General features: G+C 43.5%; 1 protein-coding gene and 1 long non-coding RNA gene across 2 annotated transcripts in view; both read right to left on the bottom strand.

The window, feature by feature from the left end:
- ARHGAP39 (Rho GTPase activating protein 39) overlaps positions 1-26,737 on the bottom strand; it is a 503,675-nt gene that overhangs the window by 325,477 nt on the left and 151,461 nt on the right. The gene's annotated exons all lie outside the window — the stretch shown is intronic.
- LOC115480990 lies at positions 8,301-23,543 on the bottom strand. Its single transcript, XR_003943873.1, has 3 exons — positions 23,382-23,543; positions 22,870-22,872; positions 8,301-8,311 (listed from the first exon to the last, which is right to left on the bottom strand). It is a non-coding gene; the product is annotated as an uncharacterized LOC115480990 (long non-coding RNA).

Below are 26,737 nucleotides of genomic sequence, written 5' to 3'. Positions count from 1 at the left end.
CTTGGGCATAGCTATGGTAAGCGACTGTGGCTTGGGTGACAGCAGCAGGGAGGGAAGCAGTGGCTTGGGTGACAGAGGGCGGGTGGGTGGGAGGGAGGGAGGTGGGGAAATCCCAAATCGAGACTCACAATTTTTTTACAAAACAAATCGATTTGAATCGATTTGTCCAAAACGAATCGATAAATCAATTCGAATCGTGAATTGGGCAGCACTAAGATGGACCGCTGGTCTGACCCTGCATGGCTATTCTTATGTTCTTAACATATTTATCCATCTTAAAACACAATTCCTATTTCACAAATATACTGATTGGAAAAGGATAAAGTGTAAAGCGTCATGGACTTGATAAACTGCTTTTCTGTGGAATAACCAAAGCAGTTTACATACTTTATGCAGATATATTCTCTGTCCCTACTGGGATCACACTTAATCATCACTCTAATAGAATAGTTTAGGTTTTTTTTTAAAGATTTTGTCACTTGCAACAAAATGTCATCAACACAAACTTAATAGTAGATGTGCATGTGATCAACATTGTAACACAGTAGAAGACGGAAGATAAACATCTGTACAGTCCATCCAGTCTGCCTAACAAGATGAATATTCAGCGCTGCGTGCATCTGGTAGCGCTATACAAATCTTAATAATAATAATAATAATAAACTCATTACATATGGTATATGATACTTCATATATATACCTGGTCTTGATTTGTCCTTGCCATATTTATGGCACAGACAATAGAAGTCTGTCCAGCACTGTTCTTGCACTTCAACTTCTGAAGCTGAATCTGTACAGCCATGATCAGAAAGCACAGACCATACAAGTCTGCAAAGCTTCTTTGGATCCATTCCCTCTAAATAGTATTCCTTGTGTTTACCCCATGCATTTTTTAATTTGGTTACTGTTTTCATCTCCACCACCTCCCGTGGGAGGACATTCTAAGTATCTACCACCCTTTCAGTGAAAATATACTTTCTGATATTATGCCTGAGTCTGCCCCCTTTCAACCTCAATTCATGTACTCTAGTTCTAACGCCTTCCCATCTGTGGAAAAGGTTTGTTTGCGGATTAATACCTTTCAAATATTTAAATGTCTCATCATATTACCCATTTCTCCTTTCCTCCAGGGTATAAAATGTTCAGGTAAGTCAGTCTCTCTTTGTACATCTTGAAATGCAAATACCATACCATTTCTGTCGCTTTTCTTTCAACCACTTCAAGTCTTTTACATCCTTAGTAAGATACGGTCTCCAAATCTGAACACAATACTCCAAATGGGGGCTCACCAAGGATTTGTAGAGGGGCATCAACACCTCCTTTCTCTCCTGACTCGAGCTTACCAATCTCTCCCCCACTATCTGGTATATCTCTTTTGGATTTCTGCACCCCAAGTGAATAACTCTGCATTTCTGGGCATTAAATTTTATTTTATTGATGCTTTATTTTTTTCATTACAGTTGGTTTCTATAACAGAGGCAATAAGACCAGATTGCTGTGTGTGCATAATATTTGCATTGTTTTTGAGGGGTCCAACAGAGGGGAATGTTATTGAGTATTTTGTCACTTTTGTAATAAATGTTTAGAAACATTTACAGTTTGCCCAGCAATGCATTCATTTCCTAACACCTTTACATACAGTATTTATTACTTAGATATTCTTATGATGAATATGATTATTAAGTATTTGGATTAGAGTTAAAATCATAAATTTTCCAATGAGAGGTGGGGGTATTAAATTTTAACTGCCAGACCTTTGACCATTCTTCTAATGTTTAGAGATCCCTTCTCATGGTCTCTACTCCCTCCAGGGTATCCACTTTATTTGCTATCTTTTTGGCATCCGCAAAAAGGCAAACTTTTCCTTTCAATCCTTCAGTAATATCTCTCACAAATATATTAAACAAAATCGGCCCCAGCACCAACCTCTGAGGTAGTCCACTATTCATCCAACTTTCCTCCAAGTGGACTCCATTTACCACCACCCTCTGCTGCCTGTCGGTCAACCAGTTTCCTATCCAGTTCACCACTTTGGGTCCTAAGTTCAGCCCTCTCAGCTTATTCATATATCTTCTGTGAGGGACTGTATCAAACGCTTTGCTGAAATCCAAGTAGATTTCATCCAGTTCTATGGTCACCCAGTCAAAGAAGTCAGTAAGATTCGTTTGGCAGGATTTTCCTTTGGTAAAGCCATGCTGCCTTGGGCCCTGTAACCCGTTGGCTTCTAGAAAGTTAACTACCCTTTCCTTAAGCAGCGACTCCATTAGTTTTCTTACTACCGACCTGAGGATTACTGCCTACAGTTTCCCACTTCTTCCCTCTCTCCGCTTTTGAGAAGAGGAACCACATCAGCTCGTATCCAATCCTGAGGAACATCTCCTGTCTCTACATTTCTATTAAATAAATCCTTAATAGGTCCTACCAAGACTTCTCTGAGATACCTCAGTATTCTGGGATGTATCCCATCCGGCCCCATAATTTTGTCCACTTGCAGGTTCTCAAGCTGTTGTGAAGATTTCAATCATGTAAAATCCTCCTTATGTGACGTCTTTCGCAAAATAATCAAACATAACCCAATGTGCCATATAATCGTTCCGGAAGGTGTGCATCAAACGGAGAACATCATGTTAGAGTGTGTGATACATCCCTGATGAAGCCTACCTTTGTAAATGAAACCAATGTGGCCGTAGCTGGACATTTTATTGGCCTGCAGGAGCAACTGTAAGTGAAACATCTTTAAAAAAATAAAACTTGGCTCTTCAAATTGGCCTTTAATTGTAATTAACCTGTTGTCTCATACCCGCACTCAATTTCAGGAGCACCTTACCCTACTGTTCTTCCTTGCCCTTTACTACCTCTTCCCTGTACACAAGATCCCACTCTCTATTTTGGCCTCGTTTGTATGTATGGCATTTTCTATTTCTTTCCTATTATTGCAGCTCCTTTTCCTTTTCTTAGATTTTAATTTATGTAAACTGCTTTGATCTGCTGAGTTAGCAAAGGCGGTATAGGGTATAACAAGTGCCAATAAACTATACTAACTAAACTAACACAGTATGGAACGGTACCGCCAGTAGTTTAGTTTTTACTGTTAAGAAAAATATAGAAGCCATATGAGGGATTGTACAGAAAGTCACCGTTCCCCCTAAATAACACCCCTTCACAGGGCCACATTAAATCCTGCAATACACAGCAGAGAGAGGGTAGTTCAGTGAGGGTAGAGCAGGGGAGGGGGGTAACAGGCAAGATAAAACCCTTGCGCACAGCTAAGCCAGAGAGGTCCAGAGAAAATAAGAACTCTGCTGCCCGTCTCATCTTCCGCCAGGGTCGCTTTACTCATACTACCCTTCTCCTCAAGACCCTTCACTGGCTCCCTATCCGTTTTCGCATCCTGTTCAAACTTCTTCTACTAACCTATAAATGTATTCACTCTGCTGCTCCCCAGTATCTCTCTACACTCGTCCTTCCCTACACCCCTTCCCGTGCACTCCGCTCCATGGATAAATCCTTCTTATCTGTTCCCTTCTCCACTACTGCCAACTCCAGACTTCGCGCCTTCTGTCTCGCTGCACCCTACGCCTGGAATAACTTCCTGAGCCCTACGTCTTGCCCCATCCTTGGCCACCCTTAAATCTAGACTGAAAGCCCACCTCTTTAACATTGCTTTTGACTCGTAACCACTTGTAACCACTCGCCTCCACCTACCCTCCTCTCTTCCTTCCCGTTCACATTAATTGATTTGATTACTTTATTTATTTTTTGTCTATTAGATTGTAAGCTCTTTGAGCAGGGACTGTCTTTCTTCTATGTTTGTGCAGCGCTGCGTATGCCTTGTAGCGCTATAGAAATGCTAAATAGTAGTAGTAGTAACTGCTCTCTAGCATATGCCTTCACCTCAAATGTGTAAAGCAGAAGAAGCTTGATTCAAGTAGCTAATGTAACTCCGCTTTTCCTGAATCAGGATGGCCTTACTGTTATCCAAAATATAAATTATTTGCTAACCAATATACCTAAGATCAAATCCTGTTCCTCAGGAAAGAGAGAAATACACAAAAGAAAGAGACCTCACTCAGATGAGCTAACTCCAATCTGAAGCAATTTCAGATTAATGTAGATTTAAGAATCAGAGATGTTGCAATTCTTTGATTAAATGTTACAAAATAATACTGCATTAAATTTGTGAAATGAAATTTGTTTTTATTGCAATTTGTGTCTTAAAAGTATTAAAATCATTATGTTTAGCTTAAAACCAAAAGACAGCCGGCATGGTTAAAAAGTGAGGTGAAGAAAGCTATTAAAGCTAAAAGAAAATCCTTTAGCAAATGAAAGAAGGATCCAACTGAAAATAATAAGAAACAGCATAAGGAATGCAAAGCGCTGAAAAGGAAGGCAAAGAAGGACTTTGAAAAAAGATTGTGTTGGAGGCAAAAACACATAGGAAATTTTTTTTAGGTATATTAAAAGCAAGAAGCCAGCAAAAGAATCAGTTGGACCGCTAGATGACCAAGGGTAAAAGGGGCACTCAGGGAAGATAAAGCCATAGTGGACAGATTAATTGAATTCTTTGTTTCAGTCTTCACCAAGGAAGATTTCGGAGAGAAACTGGTGCCAGAAATTGTATTTAAAGCTGACAAGTCAGAGAAACTGAAAGAAATCTCTATAAACCTGGAAGATGTAATGGAGCAATTTGACAAACTGAAGAGTAGAAAATCGCTGGGACCAGATAGTATTCATCCCATAGTACTAAAAGAATTGAAAAATGAACTTACAGAACTTTGTTAGTAATATGTAATTTACCTTTAAAATCAATCATGCTACCAGAAGATTAGAGGGAGGCCAATGTAACGCTGATTTTTTAACTAACGTCACTCACTGGTCTATAATTTCCCAGATCACCTCTGGAACCTCTGAGGTGATCTGGAAAATTATAGACAAGTGAGTGACGTTAGTGCCAGGCAAAATGGTAGAGACTATTATAAAGAACAAAATTACACAGAATATTCAAAAGCCTGGATTAATAAGACAAAGCCAACATGAATTTAGTGAAGGGAAATCTTGCCTCACCAATCTATTACATTTCCTTGAAGGGGGTGAACAAACATATGGATAAAGGTGAGACGGTCGATACTCTGTATCTGGATTTTCAAAACGTGTTTGACAAAGTACCTCATGAAAGACTCCAGAGGAAAATGGAGAGTCATGGGATAGGAGGTAGTGTACTATTGTGGATTAAAAACTGGTTAAAAGATAGCAAACAGTATTCTCAATAGAGAAGGGTTGATAATGGTGTTCCCCATGGGCCTGTGCTGGGACCGCTGCTTTTCAACATATTTATAAATGATCTAGAGATGGGAGTAACTAGTGAGGTAATTAAATTTGCTGACAACACAAAGTTATTCAAAGTTGTTAAACCGAAAGATTGTGAAAAATTACAAGAGGACCTTACAAGACTGGGAGACTGGGCATCTAAATGGCAGATGATGTTTAATTTGAGCAAGAGCAAAAGTGATGCATGTGGGAAAGAGGAACCCAAACTACAGCTATGTAATGCAAGGTTCCACATTAAGAGTCACTGACCAGGAAAGGGATCTAGGTGTCATCGTTGGTGGTATGTCGAAACCCTCTGCTCAGTGTGCGGCTGCGGCTAAGAAAGCAAATAGAATGTTAGGTATTATGAACAAAGGAATGGAAAGAAAAAATGAGGACATTATCAGGCTTATTTTTGAAAGAGAAGGGCGCCCATCTTTCGACACAAATCGGGAGATGGGCATCCTTCTCCCAGGGTCGCCTAAATCGGCATAATCGAAAGCCGATTTTGGGCTCAACTGCTTTCCGTCGCAGGGACGACCAAAGTTCAAGGGGCGTGCCGGAAGCATACCAAAGGCGGGACTGGGGCGTGCCTAACACATGGGCATCCTCGACCGATAATGGAAAAAAGAAGGGCGTCCCTGACGAGCACTTGGGTGACTTTACTTGGTCCATTTTTTCTTACGACCAAGCCTCAAAAAGGTGCCCACACTGACCAGGTGACTAGCGGAGGGAATCTGGGATGACCTCCCCTTATGCCCCCCAGTGGTCACTAACCCCCTCCCACCCTAAAAAAAAACTTTTTAAATATTTTTTGCCAGCCTCTATGCCAGCCTCAAATGTCATACCAAGCTCCCTGCCAGCAGTATGCAAGTCCCTGGAGCAGTTTTAGTGGGTGCAGTGCACTTCAAGCCAGGCGGACCCATGCCCATCCCCCCACCTGTTACACTTGTGGTGGTAAATATGAGCCCTTCCAAACCCACCACAAACTCACTGTACCCACATGTAGGTGCCCCCTTCACCATTTACGGCTATGGTAGTGTTGTACAGTTGTGGGTAGTGGGGCTTTTTTTTGGGGAGGGGGGGTTGGGGGGCTCAGCACCCAAGGTAAGGGAATTATGCACCTGGGAGCAATTTATGAATTCCACTGCAGTGTCCCCTAGGGTGCTCGGTTGGTGTCCTGGCATGTGAGGGGGACCAGTGCACTACGAATGCTGGCTCCTCCCACGACCAAATGGCTTGGATTTGGTCGTTTCTGAGATGGGCGTCCTCAGTTTCCACTGTTGCCGAAAATCGGGGACGACCACCGCTAAGGTCGGCCTACATTTCACGATTTGGGCGTCCCCAACCATATTATCGAAGCAGAAGCAAAAGATGGATGCCCATCTTGTTTCGATAATACGGGTTTCCCCACCCCTTCGCCAGACATCCTCAGGAAAACTTGGGCGCCCCTTTCGATTATGCCCCTCTATAATGCCTTTGTATCATTCCATGGTGCAACCGCACTTCAAATATTGTGTGCAATTCTGGTCACCGCATCTCAAAAAAGATATAGTGGAATTAGAAAAGGTAGAGAGAAGGACGATGAAAATTATAAAGGGGATGGGATGACTTCCCTATGAGGAAAGGCTGAAGCGGCTAGGGCTCTTCAGCTTGGAGAAAAGATGGATGAGAGGAGATATGATAGAGGTCTATAAAATAATGAGTTGAGTGGAACGGGTAGACTTGAATCGCTTGTTTACTCTTTCCAAAAATAAAGGTGAGCCAGTTGATATTGTGTATCTGGATTTTCAGAAGGCGTTTGACAAAGTATCTCATGAAAGACTCCAGAGGAAACTGGAAAGTCATGGGATAGGAGGTAGTGTTCTATTGTGGATTAAGAACTGCTTAAAAGATAGAAAACAGAGAGTAGGGTTAAATGGTCAGTATTCTCAATGGAGAATGGTAGCTAGTGGGATTCCCTAGGGGTGTGCCAGGACTATTGCTTTTTAACATATTTACAAATGACTTAGAGATGGGAGAAACTAGTGAGGTAATTAAATTTGCTGATGACACAAAGTTATTCAAAGTCGTTAAATTGCGGAAGGATTGTGAAAAATTACAAGAGGACCTTGCGAGACTGGGCGTCTAAATGGCAGATGACGTTTAATGTGAGCAAGTGCAAAGTGATGCATGTGGGAAAGAGGAAACCGAATTATAGCTACGTCATGCAAGGTTCCAAGTTAGGAGTCGCAGACCAAGAAAGGGATCTAGGTGTCATCGTTGATATGTTGAAACCTTCCGCTCAGTGTGCTGATGCAGCTAAGAAAACAAATAGAATGTTAGGTATTATTAGGAAAGGAATGGAAAACAAAAATGAGGATGTTATAATGCCTTTGTATGGTGCGACCGCACCTCGAATACTGTGTTCAATTCTGGTCGCCGCATCTCAAAAAAGATATAGTGGAATTCGAAAAGGTACAGAGAAGGGCAATGAAGATGATAAAGGGGGTGGGATGACTTCCCTATGAGGAAAGGTTAAAGCAGCTAGGGCTCTTCAGCTTGGAGAAAGGGCAGCTCAGAGGAGATATGATAGAGGTCTACAAAATAATGAGTGGAGTTGAACGAGTAGATGTGAAGCGTCTGTTTACGCTTTCCAAAAATACTAGAATTAGGGGGGCATGCGATGAAGCTACAATGTAGTAAATTTAAAACAGATCAGAGAAAATGTTTCTTCACTCAACGTGTAATTAAACTCTGGAATTCGTTGGCAGAAAATGTGGTAAAGGCGGTTAGCTTAGAGGAGTTTGGTTTGGACAGCTTCCTAAAGGAAAAGTCCATACACCATTATTAAATGGATTTGGGGAAAATCCATTATTTCTGGGAAAAGCAGTATAAAATGTTTTTTTACTTTTTTGGGATGTTGCCAGGTATATGTGACCTGGATTGGCCACTGTTGGAAACAGGATGCTGAGCTTGATGGACCTTTGGTCTTTCCCAGTATGGCAATACTTATGTACTTATGCTCAAGCTCAGCGCATATAAATGACTGTATTTAATAAAGGGTACAAAACAGATGGCGCCCTTTACTGGACACAGCTGTAAATATCTGCACCCATAGCTGGGCACACATCTATTTATTTGGGCATCATTTAAAGAATTTAGTCTCAGGTGTCTCACTTAAGGCTGTTTTTCTATTCTAAGAAAGTATTAAGGCCTGAAGGTCCACATCCTAATGGGTCAGTTGTGGGTTTGTATGATCACTACATTTAGTTTTGCACTATTATTCCTCCTCTGATTTTCTTTTTTCCTTTTCTTCTAGATTGTATCTTCCTCAGTGTGAGTAAGTCTCTTGCCCTGCCCCCTCTCCTTGTGTGGATTCACTCCGTGTACAGTGGAGCTCCGATATAATGAGCACTGCAATGACACAAATCTGTATATAACGCAATCAAGTCTTGGCTCCCCCCCCCCCCCCTTTTTTATTTTACATTCCGCTCCTTTTGCAATAGATTGTTCAATTATGTTTATGTTCTATTGACCATGCTATACACAATAATATTCTATGGATCCCAATCAAAGCATTATATCGGGGTTTCACAGTATTAATATTTCCTTTTTCCTCTTTACCAATTACTTTTTCCTCTGCTTAACCAAACACATGTGCGTATAATTTATTTGAAATATAAAATATTTAAAAATCACATTGCAAGGTTTTTGGTGTGGACACTGTTGGAATGTAATTGTATTTTTACATGCATTGCCTGTCACCTATTATTTCTCTGTGATTACTCTGTGACCTCTGATGTGAATTACTTAGAGAGGTCACACAGCTATGCAACTTCCTGTGGGGGTTACATGCAGCACATGGAGCACATGGAGCTCATGATCTCTCCTAACCTGAGAGGATCTACTATGGTGTGAGCATCCATTACCATCTAAGCACATGGAAGGAGCTGATAATACAAATGTATAGTAATATGTATATATAAGCCTGTCTGATTATAATCTAACTACAAACTGTGAGTAAACAGATGTTTTGTTACTTCAACTTTAAAGTGACTCAGCAGTGAATTATTCAGGGGTGAATGAGAGAGAGATGAAGAAAGAAATTAACATTTCTAAAGCTGAAGCTGTGTGTACTAAGATCTGCTAATTATTTACTACAAATAATCCAACAAAAGGGTTATGGGCCCAGGGCCAGGAATTGAAAAAGAAGAGAAATATTACCAGGCAGAAAAAAAGGCCACATTTTTCTCTTAAGTTTTAAAGGAAAGATTCAGTCTGTCTCTCTCTCCCCCCACACAGCAGACAGAAGGCTAAGAAAATGGCTGAGGGAAGAAATTCACCATTTTTCTATTCTCTCAAGGTGCCTAGATTAACTGAGTTTAATTATCAGAAGTGGGAACTAAGATTCATATGTCTCCTTCGAGCAAAAGGATTAAATATATGCTTAGACCAAGACAGAACAGCTGAAAATATGGCTGAATGGGACAATGCAAACTATTATGTGAAGTGCATGCTTTTGGAAGCTCTCTCAGAGAAACAAGCCATATTAGTAGAGGGAAAAGATACACCAAAGGACATTTTATATAAACTGAGAACTATGTATGCAACTACATATGCAAAACAGCAACCAATTTGGCTAGCAGAATTGAATGAAACCAAATTAAGGGATAAAAGTAAATGTAATGATCACATTATGCATCTTATGTCTTCATTTCAAAAGCTAGAACTTTCTGGAATTCCCATGTGTGATGCATTGAAAAGAGCATTTCTTTTTACCTCACTATCAAAGAAGTTTGATGTTTTTAGGTCTGTAAATGAGGCCATTGAAGGGCAATCTTTTGAACAGGCAACATCAAAACTAAGGCAGGAATGCATAATAAATGATTCTGAGGAGATGTGTTCTCAAAGTCAGTCAGAGAGAAATGAAACAAATTTCTTGGCAAAGAACAGAGGAAGGCGGAGCTATGGGAAAACTCCACCCAAGGGCAAGCTGATTTGCTACTCATGTGGAAAGGAGGGACATGTATCTAAATGGTGTAAGGAAACACAAAACACTCCCTCTAGCTCACCTAAGCCAATGGAACTAAAGAATTTTCAAACCAGGAAATGTATGAAGGACAAAGATAAACACAAGGGCTTTCTAATGGCAGAAAAATCTTTGACTATGGTAAATAATAATTCAAATGAAAGTACTTGGATTTTGGATTCGGGGAGCACATGCCATTTAACCAATTCTAAGGATTTCTTTCAGGAAATGTGTCCAGAGGAAGGTATTCTTAAAACTGCAAACGCAGGGACTGCTAAGATCCAAGCAAAAGGTATTGGATTCTTAAAATGCAAAGTGTCTAATGAAGTTAAAGAAATTCCTGTAAGTGATGTCTTGTATATTCCCCAAGCAGTTTGCAATATGCTTAGTGTATCTACATTAGATAAGAAGGGATTTGTGATTCATTTTGAAAACAGTAAGTGCACAATCTCTAAAAATGATGAAGTGTATGCTGAAGCTTTTATGCATAATGATGTTTATAAGCTGAACATTTCAGGTGAAGCCTCACATATGGCGCAAGTAAGGAAGAATGATGGTAAATGTAGTCTGGAAATCTGGCATCGCCGCCTGGGACATCGTGATTCTAAGGTGATCCAGGATCTTTACAGTAAGCAACTAGCCACAGGCATTCAGATAAGTGCAAATGCTGGTAAAATGGAGAAATGCATAGACTGTGTTACTCAAAAAGGTGTGAGACCCTCATTTCCTGCATACACAGGAAATAGGAGTAATAAAGTACTGGACTTAATACACAGTGACTTATGTGGACCGTTTAATATCCCATCATTGGGAAATAACAGATTTGTGCTAATATTCTTGGATGATTTCTCTAGATATTGTGTGGCCTATTTGCTGAAAGAAAAAAGTCAAGTCACAGACATGCTGAAGAAATACGTAGCCATGGTGAGCAATAAATTTGAAAGAAAACCAAAGGTTCTTCAGACCGACAATGGTGGTGAGTTCACTTCACAAAGCATGCGCACATTTCTAGAACAAGAAGGCATTCAACATATCACAACAGTAGCTTATACACCAGAGCAAAATTCTGTTGCAGAGAGAAAATTTAGGTCACTTGTGGAAATGACCAGATGTATGCTGTCAGATAGCAATCTCCCTAAAAGACTATGGGGGGAAGCCATTCTCACAGCAGTGTACCTACAAAACAGAATGCCAACTAAAGGCGCTGAGCGCACACCACATGAGACATGGCATGGTAGGAAGCCAAACCTGTCACACATAAGAACATTTGGAAGTACAGCATATGCTCATATACCAAAGCAAAGAAGGCATAAGCTGGATTCCACAACAGAAAGGGGCATTTTAGTTGGCTATGCTCCAGGACACAAAGGATATAGAATTTTGAATCTGAAAACTGGCATTGTTGGCATAAGACATGTTACATATTTTGATGAAAACAAAAGGGTTGATAAAGGCTGGATTATCCCAGATGAGCCTTATCATCCAGAATATGAAACTAGAACCATAATAGACATGCCAGTGTATATAAATGCCATACCAAGGCAGATGTCTGAAAGCAACTCACCTGTATCTAACGAGGAACAGGCAGAGGAAGCAGACACAGAAAGGATCATTGAAGAAGACAGTACAGTTGGAGAAGGGGAATCAATTGGAGAAGGACTCTCAGATTTTGAGGATGCGGAAAGGTCAGACCAACCTGTTGTCAGACGCTCATCCAGGGAAAACAAAGGTGTTCCACCCCCAAGACTGTCTTACCTAACAAAGTCAGCAGAAGCTCAAGAGCCCTTAACATGGGATGAGATTGAGAAAATGCCAGCAGAAGAAGCTGCTGAATGGCATAAAGCTGCACAGGAAGAAATTGATGCATTGGATAAAAATAATACTTGGATTCTTACAAAATTACCTCCTGGCAAGAAAGCTATAGGATGCAAATGGGTATTCAAGTTAAAAAGGAATGCACAAGGAAAAGTGGAAAGGTATAAAGCCAGATTAGTGGCAAAGGGATATCTTCAAAAATATGGAGAAGATTTTGATGAAGTGTTTGCACTGTAGTGAAACACACGACAATCAGAACACTTCTGAGCATTGCAGTCTCAAAAGGCATGCAAGTCAACCACATTGATGTGAAAACAGCGTTTCTTCACGGAGATATAACTGAAGACTTGTACATGGAACAACCAACAGGTTTCATAAATACAAAACAAAGACAGCTAGTGTGTAAATTAAACAAAGGTCTTTATGGATTAAAGCAAAGTGCAAAATGTTGGAATGAAAAATTGCATGAAATATTGACAAATTTAGGATTTAAGCAAGGTGAAGCAGATAAATGTTTGTACACTAGGTGCACAAATGGACAATATGCATACATTTTAGCTTTTGTTGATGATCTGCTCATTGCAAGCAAAAGTGAGCAAGAGTACAAGGACATTGTAAAATATTTAAACCTCAATGTTGAGATAAAAGAACTTGGTAATGTGTCATACTATCTTGGTATAGAAATTGAGAAACAAAATGATGGTTCTTATCTTCTAAGCCAGAAGCAGAAAATAAATGAGCTTATTGAAAGTTTAGGTATGCAAGATGCCCAAGTTGTAAGCACTCCCATGATCACTGATTTTCTGAAGGATGAAACAGTAAGAGAACCTTTACCAGATAACATCCAATATAGATCAGCCATAGGTAAGCTTTTATATCTAGCTACCACATACAGGGCTGATATAGCAAATGCAGTAGGAATTTTGAGCAGAAGGGTCAGCTCACCTACCAAATCAGATTGGACTGCAGTTAAAAGGATGGTAAGGTATTTAAAGGGTACCATTGATTGTAAATTAAAGATTTCAGCCAATAGTAATCCAAAACTAATATGTTACTGTGATTCAGATTGGGCAGGGGATCATTCTAATTATAAATCCACAAGTGGATATGTGTTTATGTATGGAAATGTACAAATTTCATGGGCCAGTCATAAACAAAGTATTGTGAGTTTGTCTTCTACAGAAGCTGAATACGTGGCCGTATCGGAAGCGTGCAGAGAACTGATGTGGATTGAAAAACTTATGCTGGATTTTGGAATAGCTGAAAAGAGACCAATCCAGATAATGGAAGATAATCAGAGCTGCATCCGACTGTCACAGAATGACAAGGTTCAGTCACGCACCAAGCACATCGCAACGAAATACCACAACGTGCGAGAGTTGGCAAAAGAAGGGGTCATCAGTCTACACTATTGTCACACCAGTGAGATGACAGCTGACATCATGACCAAACCGTTACCCAGAGAACGTTTTGTGAATCTGCGTATAAAGCTTGGACTTTGTATGAATAAATAATTGCATGACAGTTATGCATGAGAAGGGGTTTGTTGGAATGTAATTGTATTTTTACATGCATTGCCTGTCACCTATTATTTCTCTGTGATTACTCTGTGACCTCTGATGTGAATTACTTAGAGAGGTCACACAGCTATGCAACTTCCTGTGGGGGTTACATGCAGCACATGGAGCACATGGAGCTCATGATCTCTCCTAACCTGAGAGGATCTACTATGGTGTGAGCATCCATTACCATCTAAGCACATGGAAGGAGCTGATAATACAAATGTATAGTAATATGTATATATAAGCCTGTCTGATTATAATCTAACTACAAACTGTGAGTAAACAGATGTTTTGTTACTTCAACTTTAAAGTGACTCAGCAGTGAATTATTCAGGGGTGAATGAGAGAGAGATGAAGAAAGAAATTAACATTTCTAAAGCTGAAGCTGTGTGTACTAAGATCTGCTAATTATTTACTACAAATAATCCAACAGACACTGCACCACTTTGATATCCTTTCTCTGGACCATGTGGCAAAGAGAAAACCGAACTATAGCTACATAATGCAAGGTTCCACATTAGGAGTCACCGACCAGGAAAGGGATCTAGGTGTCATCGTTGATGATATGTTGAAACCCTCTGTTCAATGTGCGGCGGCTAAGAAAGCAAACAGAATGTTGGGTATTATTAGGAAAAGAATGGAAAAGAAAAATGAGGAAGTTATAATGCCTTTGTATCACTCCTTGGTGCAACCGCACCTCACATATTGTGTGCAATTCTGGTCACCGCATCTCAAAAAAGATATAGTGGAATTAGAAAAGGTACAGAGAAAGGCGATGAAAATGATAAAGGGGATGGAATGACTTCCCTATGAAGAAAGGCTAAAGCTTGGAGAAGAAGACAGCTGAGGGGAGATATGATAGAGGTCTATAAAATAATGAGTGGAATGGAATGGGTAGAAATCAATCGCTTGTTTACTCTTTCCAAAACAACTAGGACTAGAGGGCATGCAATGAAGCTACAAAATAGAACATTTAAAATGAATCACAGAAAATATTTCCTCACTCAATGTGTAATTAAACTCTGGAATTGGTTGTGAGATAATGTAATAAAAGCAGTTAGTTTAGCAGGGTTTTTAAAAAGTTTGGATAGCTTTCCAAAAGAAAAGTCCATAAGCCATTATAAAAATGACTTGGTGAAAATCCACTGTTTACTTCTAGGAGAAGCAGCATAAAGCGAATGCTACATACCTGTAGAAGGTATTCTCCGAGGACAGCAGGCTGATTGTTCTCACTGATGGGTGACGTCCACGGCAGCCCCTCCAATCGGAAACTTCACTAGCAAAGGCCTTTGCTAGTCCTCGCGCCCATGCGCACCGCGCATGCGCGTCCGTCTTCCCGCCCGAACCGGCTCGTGTTCGTCAGTCCCGTATGTAGCAAGACAAAGACAAGGGAAGACACAACTCCAAAGGGGAGGCGGGTGGGTTTGTGAGAACAATCAGCCTGCTGTCCTCGGAGAATACCTTCTACAGGTATGTAGCATTCGCTTTCTCCGAGGACAAGCAGGCTGCTTATTCTCACTGATGGGGTATCCCTAGCCCCCAGGCTCACTCAAAACAACAAACATGGTCAATTGGGCCTCGCAACAGCGAGGACATAACTGAGATTGGCCTAAAAACTTATCCAACTAACTGAGAGTGTAGCCTGGAACAGAATAAAACATGGGCCTAGGGGGGTGGAGTTGGATTCTAAACCCCGAACAGATTCTGAAGCACTGACTGCCCGAACCGACTGTCGCGTCGGGTATCCTGCTGCAGGCAGTAATGAGATGTGAATGTGTGGACAGATGACCACGTCGCAGTTTTGCAGATCTCTTCAATAGTGGCTGACTTCAAGTGGGCTACTGACGCAGCCATGGCTCTGACATTGTGAGCCATGACATGACCCTCAAGTGCCAGCTCAGCCTGGGCGTAAGTGAAGGAAATGCAATCTGCTAGCCAACTGGATATGGTGCGTTTCCCCATAGCCACTCCCCTCCTGTTGGGATCAAAAGAAACAAACAATTGGGCGGACTGTCTGTTGGGCTGTGTCCGCTCCAGATAGAAGGCCAATGCTCTTTTGCAGTCCAATGTGTGCAAGCTGACGTTCAGCAGGGCAGGAATGAGGACGGGGAAAAAATGTTGGCAAGACAATTGACTGGTTCAGATGGAACTCCGACACTACCTTCAGCAAGAACTTAGGGTGAGTGCGGAGGACTACTCTGTTATGATGAAATTTGGTGTAAGGGGCCTGGGCTACCAGGGCCTGAAGCTCACTGACTCTACGAGCTGAAGTAACTGCCACCAAGAAAATGACCTTCCAGGTCAAGTACTTCAGATGGCAGGAGTTCAGTGGCTCAAAAGGAGGTTTCATCAGCTGGGTGAGAACGACACTGAGATCCCATGACACTGTAGGAGGTTTGACGGGGGGCTTTGACAAAAGCAAACCTCTCATGAAGCGAACAACTAAAGGCTGTCCTGAGATCGGCTTACCTTCCACACGGTAATGGTATGCACTGATTGCGCTAAGGTGAACCCTTACCGAGTTGGTCTTGAGACCAGACTCAGACAAGTGCAGAAGGTAGTCAAGCAGGGTCTGTGTAGGACAAGAGCGAGGATCTAAGGCCTTGCTGTCACACCAGACGGCAAACCTCCTCCATAAAAAGAAGTAACTCCTCTTAGTGGAATCTTTCCTGGAAGCAAGCAAGATACAGGAGACACCCTCTGACAGACCCAAAGAGGCAAAGTCTACGCTCTCAACATCCAAGCCATGAGAGCCAGAGACCGGAGGTTGGGATACAGAAGCACCCCTTCGTCCTGTATGATGAGGGTCGGAAAACACTCCAATCTCCACGGTTCTTCGGAGGACAACTCCAGAAGAAGAGGGAACCAGATCTGACGTGGCCAAAAGGGAGCAATCAGAATCATGGTGCCTAGGTCTTGCTTGAGTTTCAACAAAGTCTTCCCCACCAGAGGTATGGGAGGATAAGCATACAGCAGACCTTCCCCCCAATCCAGTAGGAAGGCATCCGATGCCAGTCTGCCGTGGGCCTGAAGTCTGGAACAGAACTGAGGGACCTTGTGGTTGACTCGGGATGCAAAGAGATCTACCAAGGGGGTGCCCCACACCTGGAAGATTTGGCGCACTACTCTGGAGTTGAGCGACCATTCGTGAGGTTGCATAATCCTGCTCAACCTGTCGGTCAGACTGTTGTTTACGTCTGCCAGATATGTGGCTTGGAGCACCATGCCGTTACGGCGAGCCCAGAGCCACATACTGACGGCTTCCTGACACAGGGGGCGAGATCCGGTGCCCCCCTACTTGTTGATGTAATACATGGCAACCTGGTTGTCTGTCTGAATTTGGATAATTTGATGGGACAGCCGATCTCTGAAAGCCTTCAGAGCGTTCCAGACCGCTCGTAACTCCAGGAGATTGATCTGCAGATCGCGTTCCTGGAGGGACCAGCTTCCATGGGTGTGAAGCCCATCGACATGAGCTCCCCACCCTAGGAGAGACGCATCCGTAGTCAGCACTTTTTGTGGCTGAGGAATTTGGAAAGGGCGTCCCAGAGTCAAATTGGACCAAATCGTCCACCGATACAGGGATTTGAGAAAACTCGTGGACAGGTGGATCACGTCATCTAGATCCCCAGCAGCTTGAAACTACTGGGAAGCTAGGGTCCATTGAGCAGATCGCATGTGAAGGCGGGCCATGGGAGTCACATGAACTGTGGAGGCCATGTGGCCCAGCAATCTCAACATCTGCCGAGCTGTGATCTGCTGGGACGCTCGCACCCGAGAGACGAGGGACAACAAGGTGTTGACTCTCGTCTCTGGGAGATAGGCACGAGCCGTTCGAGAATCCAGCAGAGCTCCTATGAATTCGAGTCTTTGCACTGGGAGAAGGTGGGACTTTGGATAATTTATCACAAACCCCAGTAGCTCCAGGAGGCGAATAGTCATCTGCATGGACTGTAGAGCTCCTGCCTCGGATGTGTTCTTCACCAGCCAATCATCGAGATAGGGGAACACGTGCACTCCCAACCTGCGAAGCGCTGCTGCTACTACAGCCAGGCACTTCGTGAACACTCTGGGCGCAGAGGCGAGCCCAAAGGGTAGCACACAGTACTGGAAGTGACGTGTGCCCAGCTGAAATTGCAGATACTGCCTGTGAGCTGGCAGTATCGGGATATGCATGTAGGCGTCCAAGTCCAGAGAGCATAGCCAATTGTTTTCCTGAATCATGGGAAGAAGGATGCCCAGGGAAAGCATCCTGAACTTTTCCTTGACCAGATATTTGTTCAGGGCCCTTAGGTCTAGGATGGGACGCATCCCCCCTGTTTTCTTTTCCACAAGGAAGTACCTGGAATAGAATCCCAGCCCTTCTTGCCCGGATGGCATGGGCTCGACCGCATTGGCGCTGAGAAGGGCGGAGAGTTCCTCTGCAAGTACCTGCTTGTGCTGGAAGCTGTAAGATTGAGCTCCCGGTGGGCAATTTGGAGGTTTTGAGGCCAAATTGAGGGTGTATCCTTGCCGGACTATTTGAAGAACCCAACGGTCGGAGGTTATAAGAGGCCACCTTTGAGATGGCGATCCGAGCTTGAGAGGGCGTCGGAGGAGTGTGCTGTAATTCTCTGATTTTTCTTTGAATTCCCCCACAATATGCCTCATACTAAGAGAAAGGGGGTGGTTAAGGGTTTCCAATCGTCAGCCCTTATACCTACCCCCACTCAGCAAACGCTGCGACGCTTCTTATCGAGCACCCCAGTTGGAACCGGCGAGAGGGACCCCGCAGTTGGAACGTCCGGAGGAGCGGCGTCTCCATTAGGGGCTGAAACATCGCTATCCCCGCCGGAACTTAGTCAACCGCTTTGTCCTGCTAATCTTCGGGCCATGCAGGAGGTCTCAATGGAATCGGAAGTCGGTGACCGAAGGGCCTCTGACGGTGGTGCACAGCCCCAAGCAGCAGAAGAGACGATCATGGAGCTCGCTGCTCCCCAAGCAGCGATACAAAATTTAACTAAGGCAGTTGCTAAAACATCCCAAGACACTGCTTTATTAATAAAGTAGATTCTTTATCGCTGGCTTTGGAGACTGTTAAACAAGAAGCGAAAACTCAAAACATTCAGATACAAACTGATATGACATCTCTTAAAAATGTTACAGATATGTTAATAGTGGATAAAATGAAACTTGCTTCAAAGCTGGAACAGCTAGAGAACTATAATAGACTACTAAATCTTAGGATTTTAAATTTTCCTATTTCTATTGGAATTTCACCAATGGATTTTCTTAAGAAATATCTTCTTGAAATTCTGGCATACCCTCAGTCTGCTATTCCGCCAATGAATAGAATTTATTACCTTCCAGAATCTAAACAGTCTGAGGTGAATCCAATAGTTAATGATCAAAATCCTGAATTAAATCTTCAAGACATTTCAGCTTTATTGGAGGAATCTATTTCAGAAGTGTCTACTCGAAGGACTTTACTGATATCGTTTGTTTTTGAACAAGACTTGAAGGCTCTTTTGAAATTATACTTCAAAAGTTCACAAAAAATATTTTGTGGACAAAAAGTGTGGATCTTTCCAGATGTGATGAGAACTACGCAGGACCGAAGAAGAACTTTCCTAGCTTATAGAGAAAAAGTTAGATCTTTAGGAGCTACCCTCTTGTTAGCATACCCTTGTAAATGTTGTATAAAGTACATGGGGAATAAATATATTTTCTTTGATCCAGATCAGCTTAAAAAGTTCATAGAAAATAAGAAATTGTCCAGATAGTTGGTGTAAAGGTTCTAAGGGAAATATAAAGATACTGGGGATTTGTGGATCAGGCCATTTTTCCTTTTACCTATATGTCATTAGACTCCTTATTTGAGTACTCCTCCCAAACTGATGGTGGTCTAAGGAAGCTGAGTACTTGCCTTTAGTATATTTTTTAATTTCTTTACAATTGATACAAAGATTTTGTTGTTAATAATTCTGGCTATTACTACTTACTTTTGTAATTACTGCTGTGTTGCAACTTATAAGTTTATTTTGTAAACTGTAAGAAATTAATAAAGAATAATTAAAATAAAATAAGAGGCCACCATTGGTGAAAAGCTTTCAACCTCCCCCCGACCGGCAGATCGCCCGGCACTGACACGTTGATGTCGGCTATGCTCTGCTGGAGCCAGTCAAAAGCTCGCCCCCTGCTTTTGCTGGGGAGCCATGGGGCCTTGCTGAGGCGCACGCTGCTGACGAGAGTAAGCGCGCTGGGGCTTAGCTTGGGCCGCAGGCTGTTGAGAAGGATTGTACCTACGCTTACCAGAAGAGTAGGGAACAGTCTTCCTTCCCCCATAAAAACGTCTACCTGAGGAGGTAGATGCTGAAGGCTGCCGGCGGGAGAACTTGTCGAAAGCGGTATCCCGCTGGTGGAGCTGCTCTACCACCTGCTCGACTTTCTCTCCAAAAATGTCCGCTCGGCAAGGGGAGTCCGCAATCCGCTGCTGGATCCTATTCTCCAGGTCGGAGGCACGCAGCCATGACAGTCTGCGCATCACCACACCTTGAGCAGCAGCCCTGGATGCAACATCAAAGGTATCATATACCCCTTACGCCTTCAGCTGCCTGACCACCTCCTGAAATGGCTTGGCTTGCTCAGGAGGGAGCTTGTCCACCAAGCCCGCCAACTGCCGCACATTGTTCCGCATATGGATGCTCGTGTAGAGCTGGTAGGACTGAATCTTGGCCACGAGCATACAAGAATGGTAGGCCTTCCTCCCAAAGGAGTCTAAGGTTCTAGAGTCTTTGCCCTGGGGCGCCGAAGCATGCTCCCTAGAACTCTTAGCCTTCTTTAGGGCCAGATCCACCACACCAGAGTCGTGAGGCAACTGAGTGCGCATCAGCTCTGGGTCCCCATGGATCCGGTACTGGGACTCGATCTTCTTGGGAATGTGGGGATTAGTTAAAGGCTTGGTCCAGTTCGTCAGCAATGTCTTTTTTAGGACATGATGCATGGGTACTGTGGACGCTTCCTTAGGTGGAGAAGGATAGTCCAAGAGCTCAAACATTTCAGCTCTGGGCTCATCCTCCACGACCACCGGGAACGGGATGGCCGTAGACATCTCCCAGACAAAGGCCGCAAAAGACAGACTCTCGGGAGGAGAAAGCTGCCTTTCAGGGGAGGGAGTGGGATCAGAAGGAAGGCCATCAGACTCCTCGTCAGAGAAATATCTGATGTCCTCCTCCTCCTCCCACGAGGCCTCACCATCGGTGTCAGACACAAGTTCATGAACCTGTGTCTGAAGCCGTGCCCGACTCGACTCCGTGGAAACACGGCCACGGTGGGAGCGTCGAGAGGTAGACTCCCTCGCCAGCACCAGCGAAGCTCCCTCCGCCGACGTCGTCGGGGAGCCTTCCTTGGAGGCGGCCGCAGATGTCGGAGACCTGACCCCGGGCAAGGGGCCAGCCGGCGCCTCACTTGACGGTACTGGTGGCGCAAGCACCCCCGGTACCGGAGGGGAAGGGCGCAACAGCTCTCCCAGGATCTCCGGGAGAACGGCCCGGAGACTCTCGTGCAGAGCGGCTGTGGAGAAAGACATGGAAGCCGATGCAGGCGTCGAGGTCAGAGTCTGTTCCGGGCGTGGAGGCTGTTCCGGGCTGTCCAAGGTGGAGCGCATCGACACCTCCTGAACAGAGGGTGAGCGGTCCTCCCGGTGCCGATGCCTACTGGGTGCCGACTCCCTCGGCAACCCAGAGCTCTCGGTACCGACGCGGGAAGGTGACCGGTGTCGATGCTTCTTTGATTTTTTTCAAACGAAGCATGTCACCGGAGCTTCCCGGTACCGACGAGGAGAACGTAGAATCCAGCCGTCTCTTCCTCGGGGCCGAGGCCGAAGAAGGTCGGTCTCGGGGGGGCTGTACCGCAGGAGCCCTCAGGGTAGGAGGAGACCCACCCGAAGGCTCACCGCCACCAGCAGGGGAATGGACAGCCCTCACCTGCACTCCAGACGAAGCACCACCGTCCGACGACATCAGCAACAGCGGAGGTCCCGGTACCACCGACGCCGACGGAGCCTTCCGATGTCTCGGTACCGACGATGCAGAGGGTCGATACCTCGATACCGTCGATGCCGAGGTCGAAGGTCTTGAAGCTGTCAACGTCGATGCACTCGATGCCTCCGGTGCTGTTGTCGACGAAGAGCCCGAGAACAACACATTCCACTGGGCCGATCTCGCTACCTGAGTCCTCTTCTGTAAAAGAGCACAAAGACTACAGGCCTGCGGGCGGTGCCCAGCCCCCAGACACTGAAGACACGACGCGTGCCTATCAGTGAGCGAGATTACCCGGGCGCACTGGGTGCACTTCTTGAAGCCGCTGGAAGACTTCGATGACATGGGCGGAAAAATCACGCCGGCGAAATCAAAATTCGCGATGGTGACGAAGGGCACCAAAAATAAGGGAGAGAGAAAAACCCGTACCGAGGCCACAAAAAAGGCCTACCCCGAGAGCAAAAGGAAACTTACGTCGGGGAAACAAACTAGACACACGGGAAAGGACAAAGACCATCTTTCTTTTTTTTTTTTTTCGAAATCGAGAAGACGCGCGAGGGTCAACTTGAGGGGCGCGAAACGGCGGTAAAACACGACCGTCCCGAGCGCGGACAAAAGAAGACTGACGAACACGAGCCGGTTCGGGCGGGAAGACGGCCGCTCATGCGCGGTGCGCATGGGCGCGCGAGGACTAGCAAAGGCCTTTGCTAGTGAAGTTTCCGATTGGAGGGGCTGCCATGGACATCACCTATCAGTGAGAACAAGCAGCCTGCTTGTCCTCGAAGAAAATGTATTGTACTGTTTTGGGATCTTGCTTGGTACTTGTGACCTGGATTGGCCACTGTTAGAAACAGGATGCTAGGCTTGATGGACCTTCAGTCTGTCCCAGTATGGCAATACCTATGTACCTCTCTATTTCCTTCCAGAGTGACAGCTCCAGAAGTGGACACAATGTATAAGATGAGACCAACAATTTCCTTTACAAAGGTATTACCACTTCTTTTTCACTACTAGTTACGTCTATCCCTATGCAGTAACCACAAAAAGAAGGCAAAGTGAAATCTTCTACAAAACAAAATTTAATCAAAAGCAATTTTAAATGGAGGAAAAGCCTCAGAACATTAAGGCACAAACATTTTTTTCTGGTTCTGGCTACTACCTAGTCATATTCTTTTGCTACTCGTGCATTTGATTCTCATGCAGAACTTGCTTATTCTTTATACTGTTCCAAAAATATCAAAGGTGACTTCACATCTGTGGGAAAGAAGTTAAGTAGACAAGTGTGTAGGAGGTTTCTCATCAATCCTTCCTGTTGAGGGTAAAAGCCAAGGCAGAGAAGCTTGCACCCTGCAGATGAATATATGGTTGCACGGATGGTGTCAGAGAGAGTTTTGGCTTCCTGGACCAAGGGATGATTTTCCAAGGGCTGCTGGGCAGAGATGGTGTCAATCTATCAAAGGGAAGAAGTGTCTTCAGCAGCAGACCGGACAACCTACTGAAGAGGGCTTTAAACTAGGATTGTTGGTACTGCATGATCAAAGCCCCCAGGTTAAGTATAAGCCCTCAAGTAAGTGAAGCAAACATCTCTACACAAATGAGAAAAAGGGACAAACATCTAGAAAGCAGTATATACCAGAAGAGCATAAGTGTTGCCATACTGGGACAGACCGAAGGTCCATCAAGTCCAATATTCTGTTTCTAACAGTGGCCAATCCAGGTCACAAGTACCTGGCCAGATCCCAGAACACTAAAATAGATTTTAAGCAGCTTATCCTAAAAATAAGCAGTGGATTTTCCGCAAGACCATCTTAATAATAGATTAAGGACTTTTCTTTTCAGAAGTTATACAAAACCTTTTTTAAACCTTGCTAGGGTAACTGCTTTTATCACATTCCAATGCAGCAAATTCCAGAGTTTAATTACATGTTGAGTGAAGAAATATTTTCTCATTTGTTTTAAATTTAATACTTAACACCTTCATTGTGTGCCCCGTAATCCTAATATTTTTGGAAAGACTAAACAAGAGATTCATGTCCATCCATTCCATTCCACTCATTATTTTATAGACCTCTATCATATCTCCCCTCAGCCATCTCTTCACCAAGCTGAAGACCCCTAGCCACTTTAGCCTTTCCTCAAAGGGAAGTTGTCCCATCCTGTTTATCATTTTTGTCACCCTTCTCTGAGACTTTTCTGATTCCACTATATCTTTTTAGAGATGCAGAGACCAGAATTGCACACAGTATTTGAAGTGCAGTCGCACCATGGAGCAATACAAAGGAGTTAACAATGAGAATGTGTTATTTTCCATTCCTTTTCTAATACCACCTAACATTCTATTTGCTTTATATAAGTACATAAGTATTGCCACACTCGGACAGATCGAAGGTCCATCAAGCTCAGTATCCCGTTTCCAACAGCGACCAATTCAGGTCCCAAGTACCTGGTAAGATCCCCCAAAACAGTACAATACATTTTATGCAGTGGATTTCTCCAACGTCCATTTTAATAATGGTCTATGGACTTTTCCTTTAGGAAGCCATCCAAACATTTTTTAAGCCCCACTAAGCTAACCGCTTTTACTACATTCTCTGAAAAAGAATTCCAAGTTTAATTAATTACACGTTCAGAGAAGAAATATTTTCTCTCATTCATTTTAAATTTATCCCTTTCTAGCTTCATTGCGTGCCCCCTAGTCCTAGTATTTTTGGGAAGCATAAACAAGCGATTCATGTCTACCCAATTTCACTCCACTCATTATTTTATAGACCTCTATCATATCTCCCCTCAGCCATTTTTTCTCCAAGCTGAAGAGCCCTAGCCACTTTAGCCTTTCCTCATAGGGAAGTCGTCCCATCCCCTTTATCATTTTCGTCACCCTTCTCTACACCTTTTCTAATTCCACTGTATCTTTTTTGAGATGCAGTGACCAGAATTGAACACAATAATAGAAGTGCGGTCGCACAGTGGAGCGATACAAAGGCATTATAACGTTCTCATTTTTCTTTTCCATTCCTTTCTTAATAATACCTAACATTCTATTTGCTTTCATAGCCACCGCCACACACTGAGCAATGGGGTTCTCTGTATCATCGATGACACCTAGATCCCTTTCCCGGTTGGCGACTCCTAATGTGGAACCTTGCATTGCGTAGCTATAATTCGGGTTCCTCTTTTCCACATGCATCACTTTGCACTTATTCACATAAAACATCATCTGCCATTTAGATGCACAGCCTCCTCCCACAATTTAACTACTTTGAATAACTTTGTGTCCTTAGCAAATTTAATTACCTCACTAGTTACTCTCATCTCTAGATCATTTATAAATATGTTAAAAAGCAGCAATCCTGGCATAGACCCCTGGGGAACCCCACTATCTACCATTCTCCAGTGAGAATACTGACCATCCCCTCCGAAGGGACACCACCTTGTAGTGGTGGAGGGGCTTCTGTGTTTCAGTGGCTCAGAGGCTATGCTGAAGGGTTACCCATATCAGACAGGTCTCTGAGGAGAAACCAGACAAAGAGTGTCCCAAACTGGGAGAGTGGTAAGATGGCGACCTGAAGTTCGTATGCCCAACGGCCCAGCTGCCCTCTGAAGTTTCGTCTCCTTTACGTAAATTTCCTCTCTGCAATTGCAGTTACCGTAACTGAGAGGAAGGGGACAACAGGGGGTAAGCCGCTGATGGCCAGCGTTTTGTCCCCTGAGCAGCAAGTGTGGGACCGCTGCGCGATGAACTGCCTACAGATGAAAGGGTTGGCGAGTCCTTAGATTAGGGCCGGCGAAGGAGCATCGATGCTCTTGGACCTGGAAAAAACAACCCCATCGCTCCCGAATTATTCAACCACCATGTCCAAAGGAGTGGAGGAGTGAGTTAGAGGCATATGCTGAAACGGAGGACGTTTACAGCAGAACCCAAATCGGCGGAACCACTCCTACACACCTAAGAGAAATCAACTTGGAGTTTTTAGCTCCCGTGGAGGTTACATTGAATACCAGCTGGAAGGCACTTCGGGACCTAAAAGTGGCAGTAAATAATTTTGTTTCAGATATAATTTTATTAGAGTTACATGGACAATTCAACTGAACCCTTTGAGAGTGAAAAATTGATATAACAAATGATTCTACACGAGTAAGAAGTGGTTATGATCTTGAAAATGATAACAGACCAGAAACTTTGAATAATAAAATGAATTTTATTATTTAATTTTTGTTACATTTGTACCCCGGGCTTTCCCACTCATGGATGGCTCAATGCGGCTTACATGGGGCAATGGAGGGTTAAGTGACTTGCCCAGAGTCACAAGGAGCTGCCTGTACCTGAAGTGGGAATCGAACTCTGTTCCCCAGGACCAAAGTCCACCACCCTAATCACTAGGCCACTCCTCCACTCCATTATAGATGATTAATATCGAGATTATTGTTTTTCCCAGAGTTCCGGGTATGACTCCTAAAGTTTTCCTCAGAAATATTTCCTCAATTATTACTTTAAATAACTTCTGGTTTTTAAAAGAGAAAGATTGTAATCAGATGTATTATTTCTAACTAATATTGGACAATAAGTATGTTTTCAATGAAATGATTTGACTATACACCGTATTGGCCTTGAAGAAGCCAACTAGATGATCAATGTGGAATAATGAATTAGGCGAGTAATATCTGGGGATAATCAAGTTAATACCACGTTTTTTTTCTCTTTACTGTTTAATCGATCTCCTTGTCTTGTTCCACTCTCCCTATTTAGTGGTCTAAGGAAGAGAATAGAATTACCTGACTGAATAATTCCTATATATTACTTTCTCTGTATTTCTGGCAACTTGTTTTATCGCTTGTAAAAATTTAAATGGTTATAAATTTAAAAAAAAAGAGAGAATACTGACCATTTAACCCTACTTTCTATTTTCTATCTTTTAACCATGTCTTAATCCACAATAGGACACTACCTCCTATCCCATGACTTTCCAATTTCCTCTGGAGTCTTTCATGAGGTACTTTGTCAAACGCCTTTTGAAAATCTAGAT

The sequence above is a fragment of the Microcaecilia unicolor genome, chromosome 1, assembly GCF_901765095.1.
Source record: "Microcaecilia unicolor chromosome 1, aMicUni1.1, whole genome shotgun sequence".
In the NCBI taxonomy this organism is placed as follows: domain Eukaryota; kingdom Metazoa; phylum Chordata; class Amphibia; order Gymnophiona; family Siphonopidae; genus Microcaecilia; species Microcaecilia unicolor.
Note: the sequence above shows the minus strand (reverse complement) of the source record. Positions and strands in the feature narration are given on the sequence as shown.